This window comes from Capsicum annuum, chromosome 5 (genome assembly GCF_002878395.1).
Source record: "Capsicum annuum cultivar UCD-10X-F1 chromosome 5, UCD10Xv1.1, whole genome shotgun sequence".
NCBI classification, from domain to species: Eukaryota; Viridiplantae; Streptophyta; class Magnoliopsida; order Solanales; family Solanaceae; genus Capsicum; species Capsicum annuum.
This window is the reverse complement of record NC_061115.1, coordinates 9,764,409-9,778,858: the sequence shown is the minus strand read 5'-3', so window position 1 is coordinate 9,778,858 and position 14,450 is coordinate 9,764,409.

The following is a 14,450-nucleotide window of genomic DNA, read 5'->3' as shown; positions in this document are numbered from 1 at the left end:
TTCGTGCATGGATTAGCCTTTAATAGAGTGCTCTTAGACTTAAAAACTTGAAAATTTTTATAAGTGTAATGAGGACTTAGAGTCATTTTGGCTGGCAATATTCGGGATACAACTTTTCAAACTTTCCGACCTCCGTTTTTAGATTTTCAAGTTGTGTTACGATAGGACAAGCTCATAGTACATCTTGGATAAGTTTCAGAATTTTTCAGAATGCATAAGGCTGCGTTTGGATTTCAAAACAGTAGCAAAACGCATAGCCTGTTGCCCAGTTTTCCGCATTTCAGGGTCAACTTCAAACGATCATAACTCTCTGAATATAATGAACTGGGAGAGCTGCTACCTATCAAATGAAAGCTCTTTGAGTCTTCTTTCCAATGCAACTAGTTTAATCCAAATCCAACATCTGCGTAAGGAGTTATACTGGTTTTACTTCAGCCTGTCAGCTTGTCAACTGAGGGACAGTTACGACTTTGTTTGTTTTTTTAGGGGCATTTTAGTCATTTTAGCTCACCCAAATTTTGTGTATAACACCAGATTTAACCCCCAATTCATCAAAATATACTTCTTTTCTCAAATTTTCTCTCAAGAACACCCCTTAGGGTTTCAAGCAAAAATCCTAAATAACTCAAGATTCAACCGTGAGTTTTGGAAGATAATTGGAGATTTGGAATCCCCACATCGTAGGCTTCAAGGATCATCCCTCAATTTCTTAAATAGAGGTACGCGAGGTTTTCCTAAATTCTCATGGGCATAGAAATCATGTTTTAAGAAAGGAGTTTTTGAATTCATGTTTTAGAAGCTTTAAATGATATTGCTTTAGCCTTTTGGCTTTCCCCCAAAGTGACTTGAAAATTATATGTATATGTATATATGTGTTTTTCCTTGAAATATGAATTGAGAGCACGATTTATATGAAATCCCTCTCTTGATGTAATTTTCCCATGTTTCACATGATATAGATTATTTTGAAATACGTCTTGAAAAATCATGATATGAAATGCTTTGACTTTGCTATGTTTGGAATACGATTTTGAACACGAAAGAGAGGGTTGTAAATGTTGAATATACATATAATGAAAGAGTGCATAGTTTTGTCAAAAGCACATGACCACCATATGTTTGATGAAAGTTTTTGCATGGGTTTGACTTGAGTTTCGGAACATGAAATCTTTTATGCAAATTACATATTTGGGTGGTCTGAAACTACACTTTTATGAAAGATCATGCTTAATGCATTATGGCTTAGAAATAGGACTTGCAAGTCTTGGTATGATGATACCAACTCAGACAAATGCCATAACAGACACAGACTAGTTCAGAAATCAGATTTTATTAGACTTTCATGATTAAGAAATTTCAGAATGATACATGTTCAGAAAAGGTTAAAAATTGGGCATAAAGAGATGTTAGGTGGTCCCCGAAGAAGGCGTGAGTTCAGACAACTCATTGCCCAAAATCGTGATTTGCCGATCTGGGTATATTATTATACACTGGCTTAAGTGCGGTGTGGCATATCAGACTCAGACACTCCAACCCTTGCGGCACACTTGGGTTGGGGGCTTCCCCGCCGAGTCAATGGCGGATTTCATATAGCCTGTGAAATATCAGTCTTGTAGAGGAGTGCCACCTAACTCAGAAGTAATACAAAGATCAGAAATTGTTTTGACAAGAATGTCTTATGATTTTCGAATGATGCCCATGTGTTTTCAGAAGCTATTTTATACGTGATGTGTTGATGAAAATTGCTCTCATCTATTATATATATGTTCAAATACTTTATTTTGGATTGCTTCGCGTGCCAGTACATTTGTGCTGACCCCCTCTGCTTCCAGGTTTTGAGACACAGTCTAGGGGTTCAGATAAATAGTAAATATTTCAGATCGCAGAGCAGATTGTGCAGGGGTGAGCCTTCTATATTCCAGAAGGCCTGTTTACTTTCAGATATTTATCTTTAGTCATATTTTGATCTACTGGGGGCCTTGTCCCAGTTTTCAGACAGTTTTGTTTAGTTCATAATAAAGATTTCGCAGACTGAGTCAGACATTATTATTATCCAGATATATTTTGGATTTGAATTTTTCAGTATTATGATCACATTCAGACTGACCATGTTTCCATATTAGATTTCTATTTCCGCATTATATTTTATTATATGAATGTTGTGCATGATTACCAGATAGACAGTGGGCGTCCCGGACCTTCACGGTTCGGGAATGCTGGTCATGGCCAGGGCCCCGATTCAGATCGTAACGTATGTGTATATGTATTTTCTTATAATGTATCATATTTCAAAATTAGGAAGTTACAGCAGTTAATTTACTCTTCTTTTTCCAATTCAATTTTTAAAAAAGCTACACCTACAAAGTTGGAGTTTTAAATTCTTTTTGAATGTAAAAAAACTGTCATGTAGTTTAGGACAACAAATATTTAGATTATTTATTACTTATTATTTACCTTTTTAAAATTTTTAATAAATTCAAATTCTACGGTGATTTAATGTTGCCATATTTTTTAAAATTGAAATTTTAATAATTATATAGATGAGTTAGAGTTCGTAATAACATGTTAACTTTTTGTGGTTTTTAAGTTTTAAACTGATACAATTTCTTTACATGGTTACTTTTACATAGATCAGTTTCTCTCTTCTCTTCTTGATAGAAACTTACATCCCTTCTAATTTCATCAAAGAAAAGAGATTTTTTCAAATGATGACCACATCAAAGAACCAACTATATGTTGATGATGTTAAGGTTTTTGCCCTGATTTTCTTACTAAAATTAAGTTTTAGTTTTTCTTAGAAGGAAAATAAAAGTTACCATAATTACTTTTACTTTTTCTGAAAGAAAAAATATAATTCTTTTCCATATGTGGCTAACCTCTTTCTAGGAGGAAAGGTTTTAGTCATCTATAAATAAAAGACCCCCTTCTTATATCATAACACAGTAGCATCCACAATGTAGTCATCAAATAGTCTCGTTTAGGGAGAGATTTTCTCCCAATAGTTTTTAATGTTTTTTTTTATATTAGTTTTCAATATGTAGGTCATCTATAAATAAAAGACCCCCTTCTCATATCATAACACAGTAGTATCCACAATGTAGTCATCAAAGAGTCTCGTTTAGGAAGAGATTTTCTCTCAATAGTTTTTAATGTTTTTTTGATATTAGTTTTCAATATGTAGGTCACTTGACCAAATTACATCAATAATATATTTTTTAGTATGTTTTTCTTTGTCGTCTGAATTATCACTAAGATAGTTTGCAACTAATAGCATCCGCATGGCGCCTTCTCGATTTCGAACCCAACAAGTGGTATCAGAGACAATGGTTCAATGATTAGATGGTTCATATTGAGGACATGTTGAGAACAAAGTTGCAACCAATTTGATGATGATGAAGATATATGTCCAAAAGCTACATGTAGAGACGATTGTCAACCATATTTCAATAATCTTGCTGTCACATATTTGAAAATAAAGCTCGCTTTTAACCCTGAAAAGGGATCCAATATTTTTAATCCGAAAAGGGCTGATAAATTTTAACCCAAAGAGGCTCAATTTTTAAAGCATGTTGTCACACCCCTTTTTTTCACTCCCAAAGATTAAGTTTTAAGGGTTGAAAGGGTTTTAATTATTAAAGTGACAAAAGATGAAAATTTATTTTGAAAAAGGATTATTTTTAACAATCAAAACTCAGAGTCGCTACTCGGCATAAATCGGGTGTGCCAAGTCACCCATGGATATCTTTTTTCAAAATGGTTTTGACTCTTTAATACTGGTTTTGCGAACTGAGATTCCGGCTAAGGAATTCTGTTGACCGAGGGGAAGGTGTTAGGAACCCCTCGATCCCGTGGTTTGACCACGGTCGCTTGGCAGAGCGTATCGGCTAAATTGACACTACGATGTACAAACCACACAAAAACATATAAAATAATCAAACAAACAAACAAAAATCCAAAGGGATCCGAAATATAATGTCCAGTCCGAGTTATACAGTCACAAAATAAAAATACTGAAATAACCTACACTAGTCCTAAACTATGCTTTACCCGATGCCTCGGGCCTTGATCACGAGCATCCTTTGCGTACAAAATTCTTCGGGGCATTCCCCGGTTAAATAAATACACTTTTCAAATACAATAAACAAAACATTCAACAAATATTCTAAGCATTCCAACAATTCAACAATACTAAATTTGCCTACCCGAACCTACTGTTTGCCTACCCACTCGATGACATATTATGTTCAACATCAACAATGAATAAAAAAATAATATTTATTTTTTATCAACTTTTAATTCCCGTCTTCCCCAATTCCATTGTCAAACTAATTAGCCAATTCTTCGACTATCAAATCCAACATCAACCACGTATACACAACAAAGATTCAAATACGCTAAACAAACAAGTTATTCACACCCATAAAAAAAACTAGAATTCCAAAAACTAGAATTCCAAAAAATAGAATAGAGAATGATATGAGAAATGGACCTCAATGCCTTATTGATTAACTGATCTTTCTGAATAGAACCGCATCCAACGGAACCTCAACGTCGAACCTCAATGTTACTTTTATTCAATCAAATTGAACCAATTTCAACCGCGACTGGAGCCTCGTGAACCCATGAACCACGAACAGACCTCGAACTCGATTCTCGAAATCCCTCGAACTCGATTCTCGAAATCCCAAAGACAAACCTACTTTTGTTTTCCAATGTTTGGGACAGTTTTGATCGGTTTTGGCATGTCTCTGGTGAAATTTCGAGCAGCCCATGGACTGCTGCAGCTAATTTGGCTGCTGGCTACTGTTTTTCGGCACGTTTGGGTCGTTTTCTAATGAAAATCTTGGTCGCTGGTGAGAGTGTATTTCGACGAACTGACCGTATTTAGAGCTCTCTCTCTCTAGACCACAACAGTGGCATTTTCTCCCTTTATCCTTCTCAGTCTATATCTCAAACTCTCTCTTTCGCTCACTTTCAATTTCCCTCTCTGCTTTCCGTTCAATTCCCGCTCTCGGTGCGTATGGGTGTATGAATTCTCCCTTATTTCTGTGGATACGATGAGTATCGTCTCTTCTCCTGTGCTATACGTATTATGTGAATGGATGTGTATTTGTAAATTCTGTACCAGTGAGTGTGTGCTAATTCTGTGTATTCAAGAGGCAGCTGGTGAGTGTGTGTATTTGATGTGAGGGTATTTGGTGTGAGGTTCATGTGTTTTTTGTGTGCTAATGGACCAAGAAAAAAATGAAGGATCCCCCCTTTGTTGTGGAGAAGATGATTGTGGATATCCCGCTCTGCATGAGAAAATAGGATATGTATATATGGTAGGTAATAGTGTGAGGGGTCACGTGGGTGGGTATTGGGGTAGTGAGGTGGAAACTTTTGATTGGGTAGGTTGTTAGGATAAGATAAATTAGTTAGAGGTATTGTTTTTTGTTTATTTTTGTATTTTTGTGGGGAATAATTAAATAGGTGAGGGTACACGGTAGGATAAAGTAAAAATAGGTAAAAACGATATCAAGGAGAGACGAAATTAGGTGTCTACATCATGCCCCCTTTGAATGTAAACATGAAGTGTTTTAAGACAAAGAAGTAGACAGCGAGACCAAATTTTGACCCGACCATTATTCAAAGAAAGAAACGGAAGGAAGAAGGACAACCGGGCCTTGACTTAAGACATCCTACCTACCCAAGTTATGAGAGAAACAAGTCACGGGTATTTTAAAGGATTGGAAAGAGAAAGACTATAGTGGGTTGGAGAGTCGAGTGAGGCTCCATCAAGGTTCCGGTCCACGACTCTGTCATTACATTAAAATAAAAATTACAAGTTAAAGCATAAACGAAATTACAAAAATCCTATCTATACAGCTTCTTTTGGACTCTTGACTTGAGTTTCATCACCCTATTTTTCAGGCGGGCTCCTGACTTGCTATTTCTTTAACTTGTTGCTTGCCTTTCAATTTCTTCTTCCTGTTCTCTAGGCGGGTTCCTGACTTGCTATTTCATCAACTTGTTGCCATGTTTTCAACTTCTGCACCCTGTTCTGCAGGCGGGCTCCTGACTTGCTATTTTTATCAACTAGTTGCTATGCCTTCAATTTCTTCACCCTGTTCTGCAAGCGGGCTCCTGACTTGCTATTTCATCAACTTGTTGCTATGCTTTCAATTTCTTCACCTTGTTCTGCAGGCGGGCTCCTGACTTGCTATTTTTTAATTTGTTTAGCTTTCAATTTCTTCACCTTGTTGCTTGGTTTTTTATTTATTCGCCCTGTGCTACGGGCATGCTCCTGAAATTACATCAAAACTGTAAAAAGAAAATTATCCCAAATAAAGAAATGCAATTTCTATGAGTTAATTGGAATGACTCGACTAAAAGGTACGTCTTTTAGGAATCAAGGGGGATGACTCGACTAAAAGGTACGTCTTATAGGAATCCAGGGGGATGACTCGACTAAAAGATACGTCTTATAGGAATCAAAGGGAATGACTCGACTAAAAGGTACATCTTCTAGGAATCAAGGAAAATGACTCGACTAGAAGGTACGTCTTCTAGGGGTCAAAGAGGATGACTCGACTAAAAGGTACGTCTTATAGGAATCAATAGGAATGACTCGACTAAAAGGTATGTCTTCTATGAATCAAGAAAAATGACTCGACTAAAAGGTACATCTTCTAGGGGTCAAAGGGGATGACTCAACTAAAAGGTACGTCTTTTAGGAATCAAAGGGACTGACTCGACTAAAAGGTACGTCTTCTAGGGGTCCAAGGGGATGAATCGACTAAAAGGTACGTCTTATAGGAATCAAAGGGGATGACTCGACTAAAAGGTACGTCTTATAGGAATCAGAGGAAATGACTCGACTAAAATGTACGTCTTCTAGGGGCCAAAGGGAATGGCTTGACTAAAAGGTATGTCTTATCGAAATCAAAGGGGATGACTCGACTAAAAGGTACGTCTTATAGGAATGAAAGAGGATGACTCAACTAAAAGGTACGTATTATAGGAATCAAAGGGGATGACTCGACTAAAAGGTACGTCTTCTAGGAATCAATAGGAATGACTCAACTAAAAGGTACGTCTTCTAGGAATCAAGGGGAATGACTCGACTAAAAGGTACGTCTTCTAGGGGTCAAAGGGGATGAATCAACTAAAAGGTACGTCTTATAGGAATCAAAGGGAATGACTCGACTAAAAGGTACGTCTTGTAGGAATCAATAGGAATGAATCGACTAAAAGGTATGTCTTCTAGGGGTCAAGGGAAATGACTCGACTAAAAGGTACGTCTTCTAGGGTTCAAAGGGGATGACTTGACTAAAAGGTACGTCTTTTAGGAATCAAAGGGAATGACTCAACTAAAAGGTACGTCTTCTAGGAATCAAGGGAAATGACTTGACTAAAAGGTACGTCTTCTAGGGGTCAAAGGGGATGACTCAACTAAAAGGTACGTCTTATAGAAATCAAAGGGAATGACTCAACTAAAAGGTACGTCTTATAGGAATCAATAGGAATGACTCAATTAAAAGGTACGTTTTATAGGAATCAAAGGGGATGACTCCACTAAAAGGTACGTCTTCTAGGAATCAAAATTTAAGTTAGGAAGTGCATTACCTAAGAAGCAAAATTCAAATTACCCAATCAAGGAAGTGTGTTTCCTTATCAATGTTGTTTGAATTATCAAAACAAGGAAGTGCGTCTCTTAGAGATCTTGAATTATGAGTTTTGTCATGGTTTTGATTGCCAAACCTGTGCAGCAACCTTGCCTCTTGAATTTGTTGAGGTGAGAAATTACTGCCTTTGATGTTTAGGCTCTGAAATCCTTGATCTGAATGCAACATGTATTCCTATTACATAAAAAGAAAACTTGTGATTTTAAAAACATGGTGGCTAGTTTGTGGCTTTGGCTTTTGAGGCAATTGCTCCTGCCCCCGTCACATTTAGCTTTGCTTCCAACCATTATCATATGTTATTGACTTGCTATATCATTGACTCAAACTCAGCTTATTAAGAGTGACTCTGAAACAAACACAGTATTTCTGCTTTGTCGTGTTTCTCAAATAAACCCTTTGAATCTTGGTATTTTCATGAGTTCCCCGACTTCTCTGTTGACAAAACTTCCTGCATGCCTTTTTTTGGGCTCACAATCATGTCTCTTTCATGTGCTAGCTTTTGTCTTGCTTTGTGCAATTAAAGAAGCTGGTAGCCAATTTTGAAATCTTTTCTCACTTGTTTTGACACGGACTTGACTCAAAGACAAGAAACAAAAAAAGAATGAATATTTTTGTTTTGATAACTGACTTAAGAAAGTTAAAAATTAAAATAAAGAGAAGAAAGAAAAGATAATGAATGTCCCCTTTTAAAACAAAGAAACAAAAAATTCATCTAAAAATAACAGTCAAAACTAATGATTATGCCATGCACTTTGGATTAAGCAGCTTGATCTTTTCATCCAAACTTTCTACCCATTGTTGTTGAGTTAATGGCCTTGAAATTGAGTTGCTTTCTTAGGTCAATTACATTTAAGACCCCATTTGAGTAGTGGCGCCTTGAAGGGTTTTCGCCAATAAGCTTCTTTCATTTTCTCTCGGCTCACTATCGCCTTATGGTGCCCGTGAGGGTTTTCACCAATAAGACTCTCTCATTTTTATTTCTCTCAACTTGCCATCGCCTTATGGTGCCTGTAAGGGTTTTCACCAATAAGATTCTCTCATTTTTATTTCTCTCTTGATTCCCTATGCTGAGAAAGACAAATAGTTCCCAAATGCATCATCATATCCCTTGCATGCTTAGCCTTAACATTCTCAAAAATTGATCTGAAGGTCTTTCTTTGGTTGTAACTTGGTTTTTGGATAAGGTTAGAGAGAAAGGATGACATAGGGCCCAAACGACACTTGAAGTGGGGTAGGACTTACAACTTTTGAAATCGACTCAAACAATGAGGATTAACTCATGCCCCAGTTTCTTTTGACTGGGTGACTCTAAATTGTTTATTTGGTTGGATCGAGCCCTGAGTAGGTCAGCCTACGTATCTCACCCCCGAGAGAGGAGAATAAGGTCATGCGTAGTTCTGGCAGCTTATTTTTTCACTTGATTCTATTTTTTTTCTTTTGTTGACTCTTTTGTCTTTGGGACTTTTTTGACTTTATTTTTCTTGATACTCATCTTTTCTTTCTTTTTCGACATATTTTTTTGAATTTTGTTGACTCTTATCTTGATTCCAAAAGAGGGGTATGAAAGAAAATAACACTAAGGCCCAAATGGGGGTAAACAAAGGATGACACAGTGTTTGGATAACAGAATGAAATGCCTTCATCATATCAATTCTTGAAAATTCTAGTACATAGCATGCAATGCGAAAGTGCACGATCAAGATCACTTATGAAATGTTTTACAACACTAACTTTCCCCGAGCATGTGTGCTCCCCAAATTTTGATGTCTCAAAGCTGGGAGGAAGGTTAACACTTGAAGACATGCCCTAGTTTTTATATGAAACATCTTCATAGATCGTAAGTCCAGGGGAATTTTTCATATCATTTTCTACACTCTTCACTTTCCCAACTATTTTCTCTGGCTTTTTTGGCATGCTAGGCTTCTTAGTAAGAAATTTTGGCGGTTCACTTAGCTTAACTGTAGGCTCAAGAGTATACCAATGATCATCAACAGTATTGAACATGGAGTCACTAGTGGACTGGGGAAGCACAATCGTTGGATTGATAGACAAAGTGGAAGCCTTAGTAGAAGGTTGAGCAACAAAAGCACAGACGGTATGTGGTGCTGTGAATGTGGTAGAATTATACTGAGGAGATAAATAAACAGTGGTAGAAGTGTTGAGGTGTACTTGACGTGGAATGGATTCTGAGGCATGCTGTGGTGCATCAACAACAGTAGAAAACTAACTTTGCAATTTTGGAGAAAGACTCAAGGTATTTGTAGGGTCAAAAGTGCGGAACGAAGGTGGAGGCAGCCCACTGGCCCAAGCTCGGTACATTTCCATCATTTGTTGTCTCAGTCTCAAATTCTCTTTCTTTAAACCCTCAATTTTCTGACTCTTTGTTTCATCCATGATGCCACTCTCTATATTCTTGTTGGACACAACTAACTGAGGTTGACTGAATTCTACTGATCATGGCTTGACTGAAAGTATCATAAAAACATAACACATGGCTCTAGGCACATAGCTAAATTATCGGGTACAAGTACCCCCAGGACTCGATAGCATGAAGCTGACAAGACATGACACTTCTTGAACGCATAACTAAAGTCCACAATTCATAATTCAATAGTTGGGGAATATCATGAAGTACTTGGTATTCATAATCTTGTACATGGATTGGAATGCATATAAACATGTAATGATTTCATACTTCTAATCCCATGAATATTTCATCAAGCAATCACAATGCATAACAATATCATGGGAGTCATGTTGAACATGATTAAATAGCATGCATTTATCATTTAAGTCACAATTATGTCATAATACATGATTTCTATTCTACTAGGCATTTTATTAAATACCTTACATGCACAACTTAGGGCATGGGTATAATCATCAATTAACACATCAAAACTCCATGAATCCACTAAACTTATAGATTTCAAACCCACATACTATCATAATTTAATGAACAAACATAAAGATTTCAACTTGACTATCATACAACAATAATCACATGAACATAATCAACCCACATCATAAACATCATATGTTATAATTAAAAATAGGATTCTTGAGCTTCATGGATGAAAGGAATCCATGAATAAACACATTACATACCTTAGTATGAAATTATATGAAGATTGACGGAGAGTTTTTCTTGAATTTGAATCCCCAATTAAAAATACTAACTTGTTCTTGAGAGTTTTTGAGAGAAAAAAGTATATTTTGGATTCAAAGTGGCTAAATAACGTGTTTATTGGTATATATATGGGTGGAAAATGACCCATTTTCCCTTCAAAACACAGAGGTGTAGTGCTGGAAAAATTGAACCAGGGCTATACCCAGGGGGTGCTCTGCTTAGGCCACCATAACCAAGGCGACGCCTTGTTTAGAGCACCAGTTTCAGCTAGGCGGCGCCTCTCTATCACAGATAGCTACTGATTTGAGCAACCAAATATTTCCTTACGCTATTCCAAAAATCCCAAAACTCACCCAAGATGTACTATTGACTTGCCCCATCACAACGCAACTTGAAAATCGAAAAATGGAGGTCGAGAAGGTCACCAAATAAATCCTTGAAGTTTGGAGGCTCAAAATGAGACTAAGTATTGAACACTTAGCTAAAATATTCTAAGCGTTGGAGCTTTTAAAGAGCTTACAGAACTGAATTTAGACTTAGACTTTTATGGGGTCTAACAATATCTCCCCCGTGGGAACATTCGTCCTCAAATAAAACTGACTGAGAGGGGAGAAACAATAAACTGAAGCACATACTGAACATGAACGACTGAAACATGATTCCATAACTGACATGGCTGACAAACTAGATATATCACACTGAACATGCATATCTGATGCATGAGTAACTGATTCATGAATGCATAACTGAGTGTTCTGATGAACTGAGTTTCTCACAATAAGAATACATATCTGATGCATGACTATATGACTGAACTGATACATAAATGCATGAATGAATATACAATGGTACTTAGTACCAAGTCTATAATGGGAATTTGAACATGAACTAAAACAACTTAAGGAGAACTATTACCTTGAGCTGAGTCTGAGTTAGCGGAGAAGAGGTGATGATCCTTGGTTTGTATATCTGATTTTACTTCCCAAGTAGCTCCCTCAACGGACAGATTCCACCAAAGAACTTTGACTAGAGGGACTCCTTTGTTTCTCAGTCTACGAGTCTGATAGTCAAGAATTTCAACTGGAATCTTTTCAAAAGAGAGGATGTTCTGAATATCTACACTCTGAATAGGGACTACAACTGTTAGGTCACCTATGCACTTCTTGAGCAAAGAGACATGGAAGATTGGATGGACTGGGGCTAGATCTGAAGGCAACTCAAGCTCATAGTCTACTTTGCCGAAGAGACTGAGAATCTTGAAGGGACCAACATATCGGGGACTGAGCTTTCCCTTCTTGCTGAATCTCTTTACTCCCTTCGTGGGAGAGATCTTTAGATATATATAGTCACCAATCTCGAACTCGAGATCCTTTCTAAAAACATCTGCATAAAACTTTTGTCGTCTCTGAGCAGCCCAAAGTCTTTCTCTGATCAACTAAACTTTTTCTAAGGCATCGAATACTAAGTCAGGCCATATAACTGTGGCCTTACTAACTTCGAACCAACCGACTGGAGAACTACATCTCCTACCATAGAGAGCTTCTAATGGAGCCATTTCAATACTAGAATGATAGTAGTTATTGTATGCAAACTCAATCAAAGATAAGTGGTCATCCCAACTTTCTTTGAAATCAATTACACATGTTCGAAACATATCTTCTAGAGTCTGAATAGTCCTTTCTGCTTGACCACTTGTCTGAGGATGAAAGGTTGTACTAAGATGAACTTGGGTACTAAGACCCTTTTGGAATGCTTTCCAGAAATGAGAGGTAAACTGGGTACCTCTTTCTGAGACGATAGATAACGGAACATCGTGTAATATAACCAACTCTTTGATGTAGAGTTTGGTGTAATCCTCGACTGAATAAGAGGTATGGACTAGAAGGAAACAAGCGGATTTGTTCATTCTGTCTATAATGACCCAAAGTGAATCATGCTGATGGCGAGTTTGAGGTAAACCCATCACGAAGTCCATGTTCACATTTCCCACTTCCAAGTAGGAATACTAAACTCCTGCATGGACCCACTAGGCTTCTGATGCTCTATCTTAACCTGCTAACATGTAGAGCACTTAGCCACAAACTCTGCAACAACTCTCTTTATCCCACTCCACCAATAGATCTCCCACAAGTCGCGGTACATCTTAGTATCCCCTGGATGAATAGAGTAATGCATACCATGCGCTTCTGCAAAAATTTGCTATCTCAAGTCATCTATACCTGGAACACACAGACGACCTAGAAAATGCAAAACTCCATCTCCCTCTTAGGAGAAAACCTCTACTTTTTGATCTCTAACTGCCTCTTTCAACTTGACTAGACTGGGATCTCTATCTTGCTTTTCCTTCACCTCGTAAATTAGAGATGATTCTTAACTACTATGAACACAGATATTACCTTCTGCTAAATCAACTAAGAGGACACCTAGTTTGGCAAGTTGATGAACTTCCTGAGCTAACTTCTTCATACTGTCCTCAGCATGAGCAACACTACCCATAGATAGTCTAATGAGAGTGTCGTCCACTATATTGGCCTTGCCCGGATGATAAAGAACACTCATGTCGAAATCTTTCAAGAGCTCTAACCACCTTCTTTGTCGGAGGTTGAGATCTTTCTGAGAGAATACATACTAAAGACTCTTATGATCTGTGAATACATCTACATGAACCCCATATAAATAGTGCCTCCAAATCTTTAAGGCATAAACTACGGCTGCTAACTAGAGATCATGAGTAGGATAATTTTTCTCATGGGGTTTAAGCTATCTGGAGGCGTAGGATATGACCTTACCATGCTGCATAAGGACACAACCCAAACCTACTCTGGATGCATCACAGTACACTACAAACCCATCTAAAAGAGTCAAAACTAGAGATAAGGTGAGTCGAGTCTTCAACTCCTGAAAACTCTTCTCGCAAGGATCTGACCATGGAAACTTGACTTTCTTCTGAGTCAACCTGTACATAGGGGATGCAATAGAGAAAAATCCCTCAACAAACCATTTGTAATAGCTATCCAAACCCAAGAAACTCCTAATATCAGATGGAGAGATAGGGCGAGGCCAGTTTCTTACTGCTTCAGTCTTTTGAGGATCGACTCTAATGCCATCACCGAAAATAATTTGACCAAGGAATGCTACTGAACTTAGCCAAAATTCTCACTTGCTGAATTTGGTGAATAGATGATGATTTCTGAGAGTATGCAATACTGTCTTGAGATGTTCTGCATGATCATGCTCATTGCGAGAATAGACAAGGATGTCGTCTATGAAGACTATGACAAACATGTCCAAGTACTTCTTGAACACATGGTTCATCAAGTCCATGAAAGCTGCTGGGGAATTAGTAAGACCAAAGGACATGACTAAGAATTCAAAGTGACCATAACTAGTCCTGAAAGCTGTTTTCAAAATGTCACATTCTCTGACTCTGAGTTGATGATAGCTGGATCTGAGGTCTATCTTGGATTAGTTACTGGCACCCTTAAGTTGGTCAAACAAGCCATCAATTCTAGAAAGTGGATACTTGTTCTTGACCATGACTTTATTGAGTTGACACTAGTCTATGCACATTCTGAGATAACCCTCTTTCTTTCACACGAATCTAACTAGTGCATCTCATGGGGACACACTGGGTCTGATGAATCCCTTATCTA